This window comes from Lissotriton helveticus, chromosome 5_1, assembly GCF_964261635.1.
Source record: "Lissotriton helveticus chromosome 5_1, aLisHel1.1, whole genome shotgun sequence".
Classification (NCBI taxonomy): Eukaryota; Metazoa; Chordata; class Amphibia; order Caudata; family Salamandridae; genus Lissotriton; species Lissotriton helveticus.
In genome coordinates this window covers 1078371123-1078389186 of record NC_136065.1, presented here as the reverse complement: position 1 = coordinate 1078389186, position 18064 = coordinate 1078371123, and the positions used below count along the sequence as shown (strand labels likewise).

Here is an 18064-nt window from a genome sequence, read left to right as displayed (position 1 = left end):
TAGATGTAATGGTGTGTTTTGCTTCCCATCTCTTCAGAGCGGGGCCTCTTTTTCCTGAGCGAGAGCCAGGCGAGGTGAGGCCACTCCCAAGCAGATTTTGGGTGAGTAATTTAAACAAAATAATTTATCGTACTGAGCAATTGCTCTTAGGCTGGTACATGTTAATAAATCATGTATATATTGCTTTTCATTTTTCTTGACTGTGTGTCTGCATGTATTTGTTCTGTTTCAGGAGAAGATTTCCTTTAACCATGACTTCATTGCCTACCATTTAGCATCACTTCATGGTATGTCACATGTTTTTTTGCATGGTCCTTTGGACAATTGAGTTTACTTTTGTCTCCACGGTTGCAGTAGTGCTAACAATAGGTCCTGAAGAAAGCCATTAGTGGCTGAAACATGTTGACCAGTGTATTTACCATCGGATAGTAATATTTGTTTGAAATACTATCCACACCCTGCTTTTAACTTTGCCATCATGGTGGCCCTCTTAATAAAGTTCCTTGTTAGGCACCATGATAGTCAATTTTAACATCACATTATCACACACCTTTTTGAGCACTGCAACACTTTTTCCCACAGCCCCCAACCATAACACTCTTTTGGCTGTTCATCACTGGTGGATCCGTAACCAATAGTTCCCTTGCGATTTTCACTAGTAAGGAACTTGGTGGATACCAGTATACACAGAAAAATCCCAGATGATGAAGCTCCGCCATTGGGTGGGCTGATGGGTTTTCTTCTTTCTTCTCCTTACTCAGTAGTTTCCGCACACACACTATATACTTAAGTAAGCATTAATCTCACTAGCCTGTACAGACCATTAGTACCCCCTTTGTGTTGTTTTGAACCGTTTGCACCCCATTTGCCCCAGAGGTAACTAGACTGCAAACGACTGGACCTTGATAACTATATTATAATATCGGGAGAAGCGGCCCTCGGAGGTGTGTCCTAGTAGCAACTGCAGACTCCATGACCAGGAGCTCTGGGTTTCAATGAGGTTTCTAAATGTGTCCGAAATGTGTGATCATGGGAAAAAGACGCTATCGCCCCGTTCTCCAGTTTCATCATCTGCCGAACGTGCAACTATCCAGATGTAACAGTGGCCGATATACAACAGCATTCTTTCATAACCCATAACATTGTGTTAAAGAAGTGCTGTCATGTGGGGAGTCCTGGGGGATGTTTCCTGTGGAAGTCCCTCTCGCTATCCAGACTTTCACGGGGTGGGAATGTGGTTATTTTCTTACAGCAGTATTTTTTTTTTTAGGCACGGGGAGATCGAGTGATTTGCCCACAATCACTGGATGTTGAGCGTCCCTGCCGACCTGCCTGCCATTAGGCCAGGTCCTCTCGCCTGAACTCTGACTCCTCACCTCTGCCAGAAGCAAAACACACGTTGTCATGACATGTGATTTAAGCGCCTGCGATGTTTCATGCTTGCCAATAGGAATCAACGCATTGCCGTTGTAAATACATGCGATGTAAAAGATGGCGAAGTGTTGGACATTGCGATGTATTCACCGCGGGGTTAAAGCCCGCGATGTCATGGTGCGCAATGTATGATCATACATCTGTGTGTGTGCATGTGTCCCGTCCGCTCCCTCCCTCCAAAACTTACCAGTCGACCCTGTACGGCAGACTAGGCGTTTCGTCCTTGATAAGGTAGATGCAACAAGTACCATGGAGGTAATAGAACAATCTGCTATTTCCAATGTTATGGAATGGCACAAAAACATCAACCACTTCATAGAAAGCCTTTGCTCAGGTGTGTTTACAATGAACATAAACGAAAGGATATTTTCAAAGCGAGCAGTCAAATTAGCTTTCGCATGGAATGCCTGGTAGGATGTACATTTATATGGTGTGATTCTGTTCATTGCCAATATGTATGCCCTACGGAATGTGTAGCTTTTTGCAAATTAAAAAACTTACATCATGAATGTTGTTGAAGAAGAGTTTAAAAAATACACAATGCACAATATCCCATAAAGAAAGATCAGTTACAGGACATACTGGCTTTTTCGGACGTAGGAATGGCCAGCTTTCTCATGATCGCAGCAGTATCATCTGCAAACGCAGGTTTTCAGTTGCCTTCATTAGAAAGAGCCTCAATGCCTGTAAAGTCTCATGAAAGGCATGTGCTAGTATTTTGAAGTTTTTAGAGCATGGAGTTTCTTTATTTTATGCCCAAATAAATATATTTAACTCACTAACAATCAAATTAAAGTGTGCATTGCCTTTTTTAATAAATGTGGAAAACACCACTACCTTCTACCCCCCTCCCCCGCATAAAATAAACGTGGATAAATACAGATAAATGACTGAAAAAATAAATATTGATAGATCACACCGAAGTGTCTGAAAAATAAATACCATGAAACCGGGTGCCCCAAGTATATTAAACCAGTGTAAGACAGATCTTGTAGGCCATGGACAGCAAATTTATTCCTAAGGTAAGATATTTTGCATGCTAAGATCTCAGACAGAAGTTTTATCCACTAGCTATCCATTAAACTAAGCATATATCTTACAGGTTCACGCGGTAATCTTTTTGGGTATGGAGGCCTTAAAGCCTTAGGCTGTACAGGCTCAATCTTCAGACACCGGAGTTTTCTCAGATTTTACATCTTATATCTCAGATTTGTACTAATAAAGCTATTCTTCTGGTTACATATGTCCTACAGGCCAACGAACCATAGAAGAGCAATGCATCAATATATACAGGTTTATCAGGCACGGTTAACAAGCAGTCTCCTAGATTATATATTTGACAGGCTTGAGTAGCAATCCTGTGGGGTACAGCTATCTAAAAGGCTTAGGATTTAGAGTTATTCTTTGCTCATAGAAATTGTATACACTTCTAAAACATGAAGTAGAGCGTTAGAAAAATAACTTATCCCTTGGCCTGAGGAGCTCTTAATGAGTATTGCCTCATACAGAACTATTATGCATTTACACAGATCAGGCATTTAACAGCTACACTAGCCCTTAGCTTACATACAACTTACACTCCGAGGCACAAGGACACAGAGTTATCTTCAGGTTGCAAAAATCGTACTGCTTAGTCATTCAGCAGTAAAGTTATTCCTCAGTTTAAACCGCTCTTACAGGCTCTGACATCTGGTAGTCAAACTACTCCTCAGGTTAAATTGGTTTTACAGGAACAGACCTAAAAACATAGTATATATTAGGGTTATATCCTCTGAAAATAAATCCATTTTTTTTAGTTATGACGACTTTACAGGTTCAGACCTCTTACAAGAACGCTACCCTAAGGGTTCAAGAGATCTCAGCAGCTCAGGCTGCAGAGATAGCACACAGGCTACAAATGTTAACCAGGCTCAGAGAAGGGGCAGCAAAGCTATCCATCAGTTAGAAAAGCCCTACAAGCTAAGGCTTTGGCCGAAAACCTGTGCAGCACTGGGTGAAAATATACTGAGAGAAATACAGGCTGAAGAACTAGGCCAAATACATCCTACTGGGGTTTTAAAGCTAAACGTGTGTTTTAAAACTACTGCGAATGGACGTCCAACTCGGTATTTTGTTTTTACTTAAGTGAACTTTATAACCCTCAAATCTAGACTTAAAAGAGGCACGGCTCGCCCCTGACCGGTATTAACATAACCTTTGAACAAGATACAAGAGGAGCCCTCGGCCTGGTCGCCCCCACGCTCCTCACCTCTCCTGCTGCCTCCTGAGCCTCCTGCTGCCTGTCTCCTCTGCCGCATAGCGCCGACGCCGATCCGCGCCCCAGCCGCCGCAGGGCCGCCCGCCCAGCCTGCCTGCTCCCGCTTTCCCGCCGCTGCCTGCCTGCGGCCCCGCCCCCACGCCTGCCGATTGGTCAGCAAGCTCCCGCCTCCCAGCGGACCCTCCCTCCCGGATCCCTCCTTATGACGCCCCCAGAGCGACCGCGCAGCGGACGCGCGCAGCGGGAGCACCGAATGAGCGCCGAAGGTGCGCCAAAGGTAAGACCGTCTGCGCCCGTACGCGCCTGGTCCGCGCCCAGTGCCAGGACCCCTGCCTCCCGCAGACACCAGCCCACCCGCCGGACCTACGACGCCACCGAACTCAACGCACTCAACACCGGCCGATCGCCCGGATGCTACCGAGCCACTCCGAGACGCACCCACGGACCCTTCGACTGCCACTCCTGCAAGTTCACCTGCATCCGGACCTGCACCTCTCCAGCACCGACCAAGACCAAGACGAGCAACAGCAGCAGCCACCTGAAATGCTTCCTGCTCAACACCCGCTCCGTCCACAGACACGCCGTCGAGCTCTGGAACCTGCTCGACACAACTTCACCAGACGTCGCCTTCCTCACGGAAACCTGGATGAACGCCTCTTCAGCGCCCGACATCGCCATCGCCATCCCAGAGGGCTACAAGATCATCCGTAGGGACCGTATCAACCAGACCGGAGGAGGCATCGCCATCATCCACAAGAACACGATCCGCATCACGACCGACACCGACGACTCCCTCGCACCCGCCGAACACCTGCACTTCCAGGTCCACATCAACCCTAAGACCACCCTCAGAGGCACCCTCATCTACAGACCCCCGGGACCACGCACACAATTCAGCGAGGACATCGCCGACTTCGTCAGCCCTCACGCCCTCCTCTCCGCTGACTACATCCTCCTCGGGGACCTCAACTTTCACCTGGAGAACAACAACGACCGCAACACCGCCACCCTGCTGGACAACCTCGCTAACCTCGGACTCAAGCAACTGGTGACCACCCCCACCCACTACGCCGGACACACACTCGACCCCGTCTTCTCATCCAGCAAGGACATCACCTTCAGCTACGCCACCGGACTCCACTGGACAGACCACAGCTGCGTCCACTTCAGCTTCAAAAGGACCACAATCCACCACCACCAACAACAGGTCCCACGCAGAAGCTGGAACAAGATCACAGCCGACCAGCTCACGTCTTCCCTGAGCAAGAACCGACCCACCAGCGCAAATTACCCCAGCCAAGCGGCCACCAACCTCACCAAGTGTATCAGCGACTGCGCAGACGACCTCGCCCCCCTTAGGACCCCGCCCAGCAGACCCGGCAGCAAGAAAGCCCCATGGTTCACAGACGAACTCAAGAGCTCCAAGAAGAACTGCCGAGAGCTCGAGAGAACCTGGCGCAGAGACCCAACGCCGGACAACATGACTGCCCTCAAGCTCGCCACCCGAAAACACCACCAACTCATCCGTGCCACCAAGAAAACTGCCTTCAAGGAACGACTGGACTACAACGCACACAACAGCAAGGAACTCTTCAACATCGTCAAAGAGCTCTCCAACCCCAACGCCGGAAACAACGACATCACCCCTTCGCAAGACCTCTGCAACTCCCTCGCCACCTACTTCCACAACAAGATCGCGGACATACACAACAGCTTCAGCACTCAACCAAAGCACGCCATGACCGAACCACCGCACCCCACCACCACCCTTCGCGCCTGGACCCCGATCAGCACCGAAGACACCGTCCGCACGATGAACTCCATCCACTCCGGATCTCCGACAGACCACTGCCCCCACCACATCTTCAACAAGGCCGACACTGTCATCGCACCCCACCTGCAGGACATCATCAACACCTCCTTCGACACCGCTACCTTCCCGGAGAGCTGGAAGCACGCCAAACTCAGCGCTCTTCTCAAGAAGCCATCAGCCGACCCCACCGACCTCAAAAACTACCGCCCCATCTCGCTGCTCCCGTTCCCTGCAAAAGTCATCGAGAAGACCGTCAACAAGCAGCTGGCCGCCTTCCTCGAGACGAACGGATCCCTCGACCTCTCGCAGTCTGGCTTCCGGGCCAACCACAGCACCGAGACCGCCCTGATCGCAGCCACCGATGACATCCGAGCACTGCTCGACAACGGAGAAACTGCAGCCCTCATCCTCCTAGACCTCTCCGCGGCCTTCGACACTGTCTGCCACCGTACACTAGTACAGCGTCTCAGCAACGTCGGAATCCAGGAGAAGGCACTGGAGTGGATCACCTCCTTCCTCGCCAGAAGGACACAGAGAGTCCGCCTCCCACCGTTCAGATCTGAAGCCACCGAAGTCATCTGCGGTGTTCCCCAAGGCTCCTCGCTCAGCCCTACCCTCTTCAACGTCTACAAGAGCCCCCTCGAAGCCATCGCACGCCAGCACAACCTCAACATCATCTCCTACGCCGATGACACCCAGCTGATCCTCTCCCTCACCAACGACCCCGCCACCGCCAGAGCCAACCTTCACGAAGGGATGAAAGAGGTAGCCGAATGGATGAAGAACAGTCGCCTGAAATTGAACTCGGACAAGACGGAAGTCCTCATCCTGGGATCCTCACCCTCCACCTGGGACGACTCCTGGTGGCCCCCCGCCCTGGGCAGCGCACCCAAACCAACAGACCACGCACGCAACCTGGGATTCATCCTGGACTCCTCCCTCTCCATGACCAGACAAGTCAACGCCGTCTCCTCGTCGTGCTTCAACACCCTGCGCATGCTACGTAAGATCTTCCGGTGGATCCCCACCGAGACCAGGAAGACGGTCACCCAGGCCCTCATCACCAGCCGCCTGGACTACGGCAACTCCCTCTACGCCGGAACCACCGCCAAACTCCAGAAGAGACTCCAGCGGATCCAGAACGCCTCAGCATGACTCATCCTGGACATCCCCCGTCGCAGCCACATATCCGGACACCTGAGAGACCTGCACTGGCTGCCGGTCAACAAGAGAATCACCTTCTGTCTCCTCACCCACGCACACAAAGCCCTACACAACCAAGGCCCAGGTTACCTCAACAGTCACCTCAACTTCTATGCTCCCAATCGCCTGCTCCGATCGACCGGTCACGCCCTCGCTGCCGTCCCCCGCATTCGAAGAGCCACCACAGGGGAACGGTCCTTCTCCTACCTCGCCGCCAAGACATGGAACTCCCTCCCGACCCACCTCCGCCTGACCCAGGACCACCTCGCCTTCAGGAAGCAACTCAAAACCTGGCTGTTCGAGCAGTAGCGGACCCCCCTCCCCCAGCGCCTTGAGACCCTCTGGGTGAGTAGTGCGCCATATTGATTAATTAATAACACCATGCCATGGGCAGAGCGGGAATAAAAATTCCCTACAATGCCTTACGAGACTAAGTAGAAAAGCAGTATAGGAGGATAAACACCCATGAAAATTATATCAATAATAAATATAATTAGCACCAATTAAAAAAATAATAAACTCAAGGGTAAATAAAAACCATACATTAGTCATGTTACTCTGATTACTGTAAGGCCTGGTACTTTGCGGGCCTTGAGTGCGCTATTAGTGAGAGCAGGCTTGCGGCAATAAAAGAGACACCACTACGCATGGAGGCTGGGTGCCGACTGACCACGTGCGGTCAAGCCCCCTTTTATTAACCGCCCGCCCCCGGCGTAAGCGCTTAGGTGTAACATATCCGGTGTCAGCCGGGACCATCAGCCAGACAGCTGACTCATTACATCCCATCCCAACGTAGTATTTTTTCTTTTGCTGGGACCCGCCGTCCCCTTACCTGGCATGCAAAGTCCTTCAGGCGGGAGCTCAGCCTTGGGTTCTGTCTCAGTCCATACCCGGGGTGGCAAACTTGAGAAGTGGACGCGGGACCCCAGTGCTCTGGATGTTGACGATACTTCTGGGGCTATTCCCGTCGTCGCCTCACCAGGTGTTGTAGGCAGTAGTTGTGACGGTGGGCTCCCGTGAGGTTTCTCATGCTCTGCTCCACTGTTTTCCCACACCTCCGGGACTCTGTCCGCTTCCTCACTGGAGGGAGATTCCGGCACCTTCTTGAACCATGAGATGCTCCATGTCACTTGTTCCCTCCTCTCTCTGCAGTTATCATGGTTTCCTTGACATTGGACTACTGACCAGTGACCTGGTTCGTACCGGGTCCGGAACTTCATGTCTTTCATTATGACTGTGTCTCCTCTTTGCACCTTCCGGAGTGTCACTCTCCTCGTCCGACTGGCAGTAAGGTTCTGTCGTTCTCTTTGCCCGAGGACGTCTTCCTCGTTGTAGGGTGGTGAGGCTCACCCAGGGCAGGTAGGTAGAGTATCGCGGCGGATTCCGTTGTACATAAACGCCCACGTAGTTTGGCACGTGGCGCTATGGGGGGGTGCTTTGGTACTCTTGGAGGAACAGCTGCAGGTGTCTCTCAGAGTCTGCATTCTCGGCCACTGCGACTCTGAGGGCTTTGTTGAGAGTCCTCATAAACCTTTCGATTTCCCCATTGGCCTGTGGCCACTGTGGGGTGATACAGCGATGTCGTATTCCATGATGCTGCATGAACTCTTGGAACTCATTGCCCTGGAATGGGGGTCCATTGTCGCTTTTCATTTCCTCCGGACATCCAGACATTGCAAAGAACTTTTCAAGCACTGGGGCAACTTGTGAGAAAGCGGTGGAGCTGATGACCTCTATGAGGGGATATTTGGAGTAGCTATCGATCATGGCTATGTTTGTCCGGCCATCAGGAAAACTCCCAAAGTTGAGGCTCACCTTTTCCCATGGAGCCTTCCCATGTTCTTCCGTCTGGATGGGTGCCGGTCTCTCTAATGCGCTGGGCAACTGGCAGGTTGGGCACTTTTTCACAGCTTCTTCGACTCAGGCCTCCAGCCCTAGGAACCAGACCTTTTCCCGCATTCGGGCTTGCATCCTTTCGATTCCCTGATGTCTTCCGTGGGCCAACTGTTTTGCTTGGTGTTGTAGGGCTGCCGGGATGACAATTCGGGACCCTCTTAGTGGAATTCCCCCTTGTGTCACACCTAACTCGTTCCGAATCCTCCACATCTTCATTAGGCACTCTTTCTCGGGACCAGCCCAGCTGTTTGCCGACTGGATGAAGTGGTGCCAGTGTCCTCCTTGGACAGCGGCGCAGACTTTGGTGATCACATGATCTCCCTCCGCTGCAGGGGCAATGTCTTCTAACGTTAGTGCTTTTGAGGTTTAGGTGTGCTTCCAGCGCTTCCACATTTGACTCTTGTTCATCATGTGAGGCACCCCTCGAGAGGAAATCTGCAGGATTCTTGGCGCCTGGAGTCCTATGGCCCATCACTCAATCCTCGGGATGGATGTGGTGTCGACTCCTTGAACAACGGCACTAGCGGCTGGTGGGCCGTGATGAACTTGAATGGTTGGCCGCAGACGTATAAGTGAAAATGGTGGCACGCCCACCGAATGGCCAGGGCCTCCCTCTCAATCTCCGCATAGCGCCTCTCACTGGGTGAGAGCGCCTTGCTAGCATAGGCTAGGGCCGCCCATCTTCCTGGCTCTTGTTGCTGAGTGAGAACTGGGCTGGTGTCGACCAGTTTCTCCGTCTGTTTGGCGGAGTCGAAGTGCACCAACGTGGTTTGGTCGAGGAGGGTGTTCTGGACCGTTTGGAATGCCAGCTCTTCCAGGGTTCCCCACTTCCACATGGCGTCTGCTCGAGTGAGGTTCCGGAGGGTCTCCGCAATGGTGGCCAGATCAGGGAAGAACTGGCCACAGTACGTGGCCATCCCAAGGAAGCTGCGTACCTCCAACACGGTCAGGGGGGCTGGTGCGTCTTTAATTGCTTGGGATTTCTGTGGGTCCACTTGGATTCTCTCTTGGTTCAACATGTATCCGAAGAACTCTATCTGCTTTTTGAAAAACAGACATTTTTCTTTATGCAGGTTTACACCATGCTCTTGCAGTCGTTTCAGCATAGCTCTCAGGTGTTTGTAATGCTCGTCTGTGGTTCTTGAGTGGATGAGGATATCATCACTCATGTTCAGTACTCCTGGCAGACCTGTCAAGATCTCCCTCACATCGTCCTGGAACACCTCAGCTGCCGATGATATTCCGAAGTTAAGGCATTTGTATCTTCTTAGCCTTAGGTGGGTACTGAACGTGGTGATGTAATGACTCTCCTTCACTAGGACCAGCTGATGATAGCCTGAATTTAAATCCAATTTCGAAAACCAAGGCGGCCCGCTGAGGTCAGCCACGATGTCGTCCATCGTTGGTGTGATGTGGCGTTTGCGCTGGATGGCCTTTTTAGAGAGGCGCATATCAATACACAGCCTGATTTTCCCTGGCTGTCGGGGTTTTTCTGCGATTACCATGGGGACACCCATGGCGTGGGTCCAGAAACTTTGTCGATGACCCCTTGGTCTTTCAGCTTTATTAGTTTTTGTTCCACGAGTGGTCTGAGGTGGAAAGGGATCCGTCTGTGGCATAGTGCTGTCAGGGTGACAGATGGGTCAATGTGCAGCTTGATTGGGACCTTCTTGATCTGTCCTAGGCCCTCGAACAAATCTGCAAATTGGCTTAACAGGTCCTTGGTCTGGTTTGCCTCCACGCTTCTTGCGAATGCCACTAATCCTAGCTCTTCTGCAGCATGGCTGCTTAGTAGGGTATCGGTCTCTTTGTTGATGACATGGATGTCGGTGGTGATTTCATTGTCCTCTGACCGTATTGGCACAGTCATCTTACCTCGGAGTGGCTGGAGTGAATCACTACTGTATACAAAGATCCATATTTTGGAAGGTTTGAGTTCTGGTTAGGGCCTTAACTGATTATACTGCTGAATCCCCATGATGTTGACTGATGCGCTGGTGTCAATCACAGCGCTTACTTCGGACCCAGCGATTCTCACTGTGCACATGGGCTGTGGCCTTATTCGTGTTTTGAGCACCTGTGTGAGAGACTAGGTACGTCTCCCCTTCTTGGTCTTCTGTGGAGGAGTCTTCTGCTTGGTAGGCAGCCAGCTCATTCTTTCTTCCCCCTTGGGAGGATGCGAGGTAAACACTTGACATTCGTTGCACAAGTTTGCACATGGGCTTTGCTCCTCTGCCGTCCTTACGTGGGGTCTTCCTTCTGCACACGGATGCGCAGTGATTTGAGATACCATAATTGGTGCAAATCTTTCCGTGGGCAGGCATGCCTGGGGCGGATCTTCCTCATGCCCACAGTACCCGTATTGGCCTCTCGCGGCCTGGGGCAGGCAGTCCTTTGGCCTGCTTCCCCTGTCTCGTGGCTTGATGGCATCGGCTAGCTTCATTTTGATGGTCGCGCTCTTTTTGGTCACGTGCGTTAGTGCCAAGTCCATCTCATCTGCTCGGGCCGCTGACAGCTCGTGTGACCTAGCCATAGCTAGTATGTCATTTAAGGGTACGTTCGGCTGTCGTAGTATAAGTCAGCGTAGCACCTTGCTGCATATTCCTTGGATGAGCTGGGCTCTAGTTTCTTCGGCTGCCCTGTCAACAACCAGGTGTGCGCTTGCTAGCTCCCTCAGCCTCGCATGGAAAGCATCAATGGATACGCCTTCTCTTTGCCAGGCTTGTCGCAATTTGAACCGCTCGAAATCCATGTTCAGTTGGGGGTACAAATACGCGTTGAGTGGTGCCCCTGCTGCGTCGTAGTCAGTTGGGGCCCCTTTGTTTGGGAGATGTTTAAAAAGCAAGTAGACTTCCTCCCCTGCATAGTGGAGCAGGAGTGACCGTTTTACTGCCCCATCTGTTTCCCTGGTGGCTATGAAGTAATTCTCAAGACGTCTGAGCCCCGTCTTCCACCTTGGGGATGCCGTGGTGGGATCAGCTGCCTCGCTGAATGGGGGTAACACGCCTGTGGGAGCATGCTGTGTGACGATCCGGACTGGGGCCAGGTTGTCTTTGGGGTTGTCCCCAATTGTGTCTTGGGACCATGTCCTGGCACTGCATGGTGAGGGGTCTGCAGGGTCTGAGCCGCGCCCCTTGTGTGCTGTCCTGCAGGCTTGACTGCTGCTGTCCAGCCGGGCTATGTGGGACCCCCTTTTGTGGACGCTCTCACCAGCCATGTGTCTGTGGCCCTGTGCCCTCTAACGTCCTAGTTCGCCACGTCAGTGGCCTTTTTTTGCCCAAGCAGGCATAGCCTTTTGTAGCCGCGTGGGCGGTCTAGCACGTGCCTCGCGCTGTGCCTGGGCTGCAGGTCGACCACGAGTGAGTTCACCTTACCAGCAGTTGCTGGGTTGTGGAGGCATGGATGGCGCACTTACTCCGTTATGTGGCGTGTCAGGCTGCCAGGGCTGTGCGATGTACTGCTGGCACAGTGGGGCACAGGAGCGTGATTCCGGCTCCCGTCCATGTGGGTGCAACATATCCGGCGTCAGCCAGGACCATCAGCCAGACCTCTGGCCTCATTACAATAACAAATGATTAGATTGAGAGATGTTAAAATAGTGTAAAAATTCTGAACAATGAACGCGTTGTGCAAAATTTGTAACAATACTTGTAGAGAGCAAGCTTGCACCATTACGGTTCCCCTGAGTCTGTGAGTGGATACAGCAGACTTGTAGAAACAAAAGAAAGATGCACAGTTGAATTACCTGAAATTGCACAGACAAACAAGACACACAGACGCGACCTATTCATGAGGAGACTGCTTCAAGATCACTTAGCGTCAGGTCTCAGGTGCACATATAACAATAGAGAAATAATGTCCAGTACAGTCCGTACGTGAAACATTTCAGCGATAGAGCAAACAATAGCAATTCTAAATGCCTTTATAACAAAGTACATCTTTGAAAAGGGGCATAATTGGATTATGTAAACCAATCTAAACAGAGCGACCTTTCCCAGTACACGTAACATAAAGCAAAAGCAATAATGATGGACAGAGTGAGTGTCCAAACTGATGGTGAAAATTGAAATAAGAAATAAATTCATCCTTCCGACCTAGTTTCAATGAGTTTCTCAATTTATAAATCATGCTAAAAATTGATGACGGCACAATCCGTCTGAGTCAAACTTCAATTAAAACACGCATCTTAAAATACCATTTAGTGGGTTGGAAATGGCGGCACTAAAATATAGGGGATAACAGACAGTGCTTCACATGGAAAAATAAAAGTGCAGGTAGAGAAACGAAAGGCATCAAGTACACTAAGGGTTTGTTTTGAAAATAGACAAGGGAACTACTACAACCTTCTCGTGTTGGGAGGCTTAGAAGACAAATCGTGCATTTTATATTCCTGTCAGACAAACACAAAAGTCCAGAATTTCCTTTAAATTTCTACTGAAAAAGTCCCCATGCTTACTCCAAACGGTGCTGTTATGCACCAGTTTGAAAGTTTCTGCCAAATCCCCACAGCACGGGTGACACAAAAGAAACAGCCGCCACCCTCCCCCCGACCCCAGGTGTAAGCGATCCCCCAGAGCAGGTGCCAGCCCGGTGTGTGTGGCACAGGCAGCGCGACTCACCTGCTGCTGTGACACAGGAGCGCTGGGGAGGCTTCAGCTTTCAGTAGCAGAGACCTGGTGACCTCAAAGCCTCCTGGGGTGCAGCCCCGGGGTCTGCCGTGGCCATGCCTCCTCGCCCAGGGATGGAGAGCAGCGGATGAAAGCCAGCACGCGCCCGCAGCCGGGGAGAGCCGTCTGTGCCGTGCTCCTGCTCCACGCACCAACCGCAGCTGACAGCTCTCATTACCGGACAGCTGGGTCCCGTGACGCGTGCGTCCGTACGTCGCACGTCACGAGGAAACACTGCTTGCTCGAGAGGTGAAGTGGGCAGGATGCGTGGAGTCTCCGGTAGTCTCAGCAGCTAGTTATATCAGTAGAGGCAGCCTCCTCCGAGACACCTGTTGCAAGCGTCCGTGCAGGGGAAATTTGGAATCTTCTGCTGCCCTCTGCTGGTTGATGTTGAGGATGTTTGCATCAATCAGTCAAAAGCCATTGTAGGAGCCTGAAGATTAGTTGGAACCCTGTAACTGTTTACGTTTTAAGCCCCTCATTAGGAGTGGCCACGGTTAAAATGCGATACTTATTGCACCTTTTACCGTCCTGTACACCTAGACATGGTCGGAGCAGGAGAGAAAATAGGCACCGAAAATAAAAGTAGCCACCATTAGGGAATTAGAAAGCTAAAAATGTGGCTCTTGTTAACAAATGTGGGCATTTTTAAACCTTTAAAGAGGTTTGCAATGAGGTTGCATGGATTTTAGCTTGCTGCAGGCAAGGTGTGAAGTGGAGGTTTTAAGTTAGCAGGAATAATCAGGAGACGTTGTAGATGTCGACAAGTAAGTTTTAATCTCACAATCCAAGGCGCATCACAGGAGCACGTCCGCACACAGCAACCTCCAACTGTAGAAGTGCACAGACTTACAGTTGAAGATTACAGGTGAGGGGTGTCACGAGAAATGCATCTCTTGAAAGAAAACATTCTTCAAGAGACGCGCGTGGAAGGGAATACATCACATAAGAACATAGTGCACGTGTGCAATAAAAGGAATACTTACAAGACTCTACGAACTCTACATCTCCTCCCTCCTCACAAAATAAAGAAGCAGAAAGAAAACTTAATTAAAAGAAATGAAACTTAACTTAAATAAAAATCTCTAAAGCGTGTGGGAAAAGAGTAGTTCCTATGAGCTCTGGATGTAACATCAGAAGCGTGAGTAAAGGTGGATGAACAATCAGTTTCATCATTTTCAAAACTGTTCGGAAAAGGAAGAGAAACCTCAAGAGAAGGTGAAACTTCCTCATTTAAAACTTGGGTAACTTGAGAAGGAGAAGTGGTATCATTAGAAGTTGGAGATTCTAACTGTGGCAAGTCAAGGAAAGAAAAGGAATGATTTTCATTCTCACGCTTAGTTCTGAGAATGATCTTAGCTTGTTCAGAGGTTAATTTAACTAGTGAACGTTTGTTACGCCACCCTCTCTTATCTAAAAACAGAGAACCTTTCGACACCTTGAGTACCTGAGTAGGAAGTGAAAACTTAGATAGGCCTTTCTTAACTCTATCCGTGGTCTTAAACATGACCCAATCACCTACTGTAAACATTTCAGGGGTGGAAATCACTTTGGAATTAAAATTCTGTCTTTGTACAGCCTGTTGTTTCTCCACATTACTCTTAAGGACTAATTTGTCAGAACAGGCTATACATCCAGTATCTCCTGAAATCAAATTTTTGATCCAGGAGGGGCAAACAGTACCATGTGGGTTCCTTTTTTTTAGTAATCTGAACGGTGATATGCCCGTGGTGGAGAGCGGGGTAACTAAGTATGCCCAAACTTTTTCCCTTAGGAAAACCTCAACGTTTACCTTACAAGAATAAGCAGTCTGAATGCCCTCTTTCAAAAACCGGTTCATACGCTCAATCAAACCATTTGACGCAGGGGAATAGAGGGCCACTTTCAAGTGTTTGACATCAAACTTCCTCAAAAATTCTTCCATAACACCAGAGCAAAAATGCAAGCCATTGTCACTGACAATCTCCTTAGGAGGACCTTCCATTCTAAAAACCCTTTCTAAGAACCTTATGGCTGAGATGGAATCTGGGTTAGTACAAAAATCAAAATCAAACCACTTCGAATAATAGTCAACAACAGAGACTATGTAGCGTTGAGATTGAGGAAGAATCTCAAAGGGCCCGGAAAAATCAATGGCCAACTTGACCCAAGGGTCTTCAGGAATGGGAACATTATGTAATGGTAAATTCTGTAATTTCCAATGTTTATCTGAAGCTAAGCAAGTGTTGCAGGTATCAATCCATTCATTAACATTTCTCTCCATGGCGGGCCACCAGAAATGTTCCTTTAACTTGCGTGAGGTTCCGCCTACACCTAAATGACCCTGATGCGCTGCAAAAAATAACTTTTTACGCAAAACTAAAGGTGGAACACATCGATCACCCCTAAAAATGATTCCATTAACAATTGTCAAATCTTCAGAAACCTGTGCAAAGGACTTCAAGGGGGCAGGAAGAGAACGTATTCTGGGCCAGCCTGAAACTATTAAATTTTTTACTGCTACAAGAGTTTCATCCTCAGCATAACATTTGAACCAATCTTCCTCAGAAATAGAGAGAGGAGAGAAGACTAAATCCTCCAAGGAAGCTACGACACACTCAACATCATCTCCAAGTACATCATCATTATTTTCTAAAGGTAACCTGGAAAGTGCATCGGCTCTCATGTTTCTGCCTCCAGCAATGTGGTGAATGCTAAAATTGAAATCATGCAATTTGGAAAGTATTCTTACTAACCTCGAAGAGGCTTTACCAGTGCCATTTCCATTTAAAAGATGTATTAAAGGTTTATGATCAGTGTATAGCAAGAAATGGGAACCCCAAATGTAGATTTTTAATTTTTCTACAGCCCAGACACAACCCAGGGCCTCTTTTTCAATGGTGCTGTAATTGCATTCGGCACTGTTGAGGGACTTTGAAGCGAAACCAATGGTATGTTCCACAGAACCATTCCATTGACAAAGAATGGCACCAAGGCCTTTCTGACTCGCATCCACGTAAATGCCACATTTAAGACCTGGTGTAAAAGATGAAAGGGCTGGAGAATTTACAATAACTTTCTTAATGTTATTGAAAGCTAAATCTGCCTCATCATTCCACAAAAATTTAACATCTTTTTTGATTAACATCCTAAGAGGTTGAACCAATTGAGAATAATTCATGACAAATCTTGAATAATATTCAGTGAGACCGAGAAATGATCTCAAAGCATCCTTGTTGCTTGGAACAGGTACATTATGAATAGCCTGAGTGAGAGAAAGTTTGGGTTTGATACCCGTGGTGGAAATAGAATGACCCAAGTAGTCTAATTCTTCCACAAAAAACTTGCACTTCTTTTCACTAAGGGTGATCCCAACATCCCTGAAGCGAGATAGTACAATTCGTAAATCTTTAATATGTTCATCAACACTCTTTGAATGGATTAAAACATCGTCTTGATACGCTTGTACACCTTTAACATTACACAAAACGCTGTCCATAAATTTTTGAAAAACACTTGCGGCACTTGCCAACCCAAAAGGGAGTCTCAGATATTTAAAGGCCCCAAAAGGAGTAATAAATGTGGTGAGTTCAGATGAACATTTGGTCAGGGGGATTTGGTGATATGCACTCCTTAAATCTAAGAGCGTAAACAATTTGGAATCAGCAATTCCGGTGAGAAGCTCTTGAATCTTAGGTAAAGGATAACAGTCAATTAAAATATTTTGATTTAATGATCGAAGGTCGGCACACAAACGAATGCTAGAATCCTTTTTTTTAACGACCACAATCGGACTGACCCATAGGGATGAATCAACAGCTTCAATTATTTTCTCATCTACCATTTTCAATAGTACCTTTTTTAAGTCATCTCTCACACTAAGAGGAACATTCCTCAATTTATGAATTACGGGAATAGCATTGGGTTTAAGGCGAATACGATGTTCATAGTTCTTGATCATGCCCACAGAATCATTAAAGACTTCTGGGAAATCTGAAATAATTTTGTTAACTATCCCTACATCAATAAAATTGACGAAGGACACATCACATTGTTCATTTATCTGAACAGGAAATTCAGACCCAGGGACAAGTTTGAGACCCATTTTGGCGAGATCTTGCCACCCTACAATGCATTTTCCATCAGTTGCAACATAGATCTTAGTATAAATACACCTGCCTAAACAAGTTACACTGGTAATGAAAAAACCCCACATTTCAATGCTTTTTCCTGCATATGCTTTTGGTATGATGTCCAAAGGTTCGAGAGTAATTTTGGAAGACCAGTGAGTATTGAACAACAAATCAGATATAATGGTAACGGGGGCACCAGAATCTGCCATCATGTCAATCGTTAAATGATCAACAATTACTTGGCAAGTGGGATCTTTTACATGTCCTGAACCATTGGAATCAACCATGAAAATAGAAACTGAGTGAATAGAAAGTATTTCCTTTTCAATCAAATTTCTATTAGGAGTAACAATTTCAACAGTATTAATAGTAGTATTTTTCATTTCAGAGTCAATAAATTGAACATCAGGGTTTTCACCTGTAAAGCAAGAAATGTTATTAATTTGAGAACTTTTTCGGTTACGACAAACAGATTGAAAATGCCCAATTTTTTGACAAAAGGTGCATTTTTTTCCTTGAGCTGGACAAACTGGGCTGTTACTCAAGTGTGTTTTAGAACCACAACGAAAACAAAAGGTATTTGTTCTCCTTTGAAATGGTTTCTGAAAAGGCTTATTTCTTGTATAAACTGCATTAATATTTAAATCAGGTTGATGAGGGAATGAGGTAGCTTCAGTAATGC

At 48.3% G+C, this 18064-nt stretch overlaps 1 protein-coding gene across 1 annotated transcript in view; it reads right to left on the bottom strand.

The window, feature by feature from the left end:
• The window catches only part of PDZD7 (PDZ domain containing 7), a 790250-nt gene extending 776775 nt beyond the window's left edge, over window positions 1-13475 (bottom strand). Inside the window, exon 1 of the mRNA XM_078643641.1 lies at window positions 13223-13475. The gene's annotated coding sequence lies outside the window, so the exon portion shown is untranslated. The remainder of the gene's footprint in view (window positions 1-13222) is intronic.
• Window positions 13476-18064: the final 4589 nt, after the last annotated feature.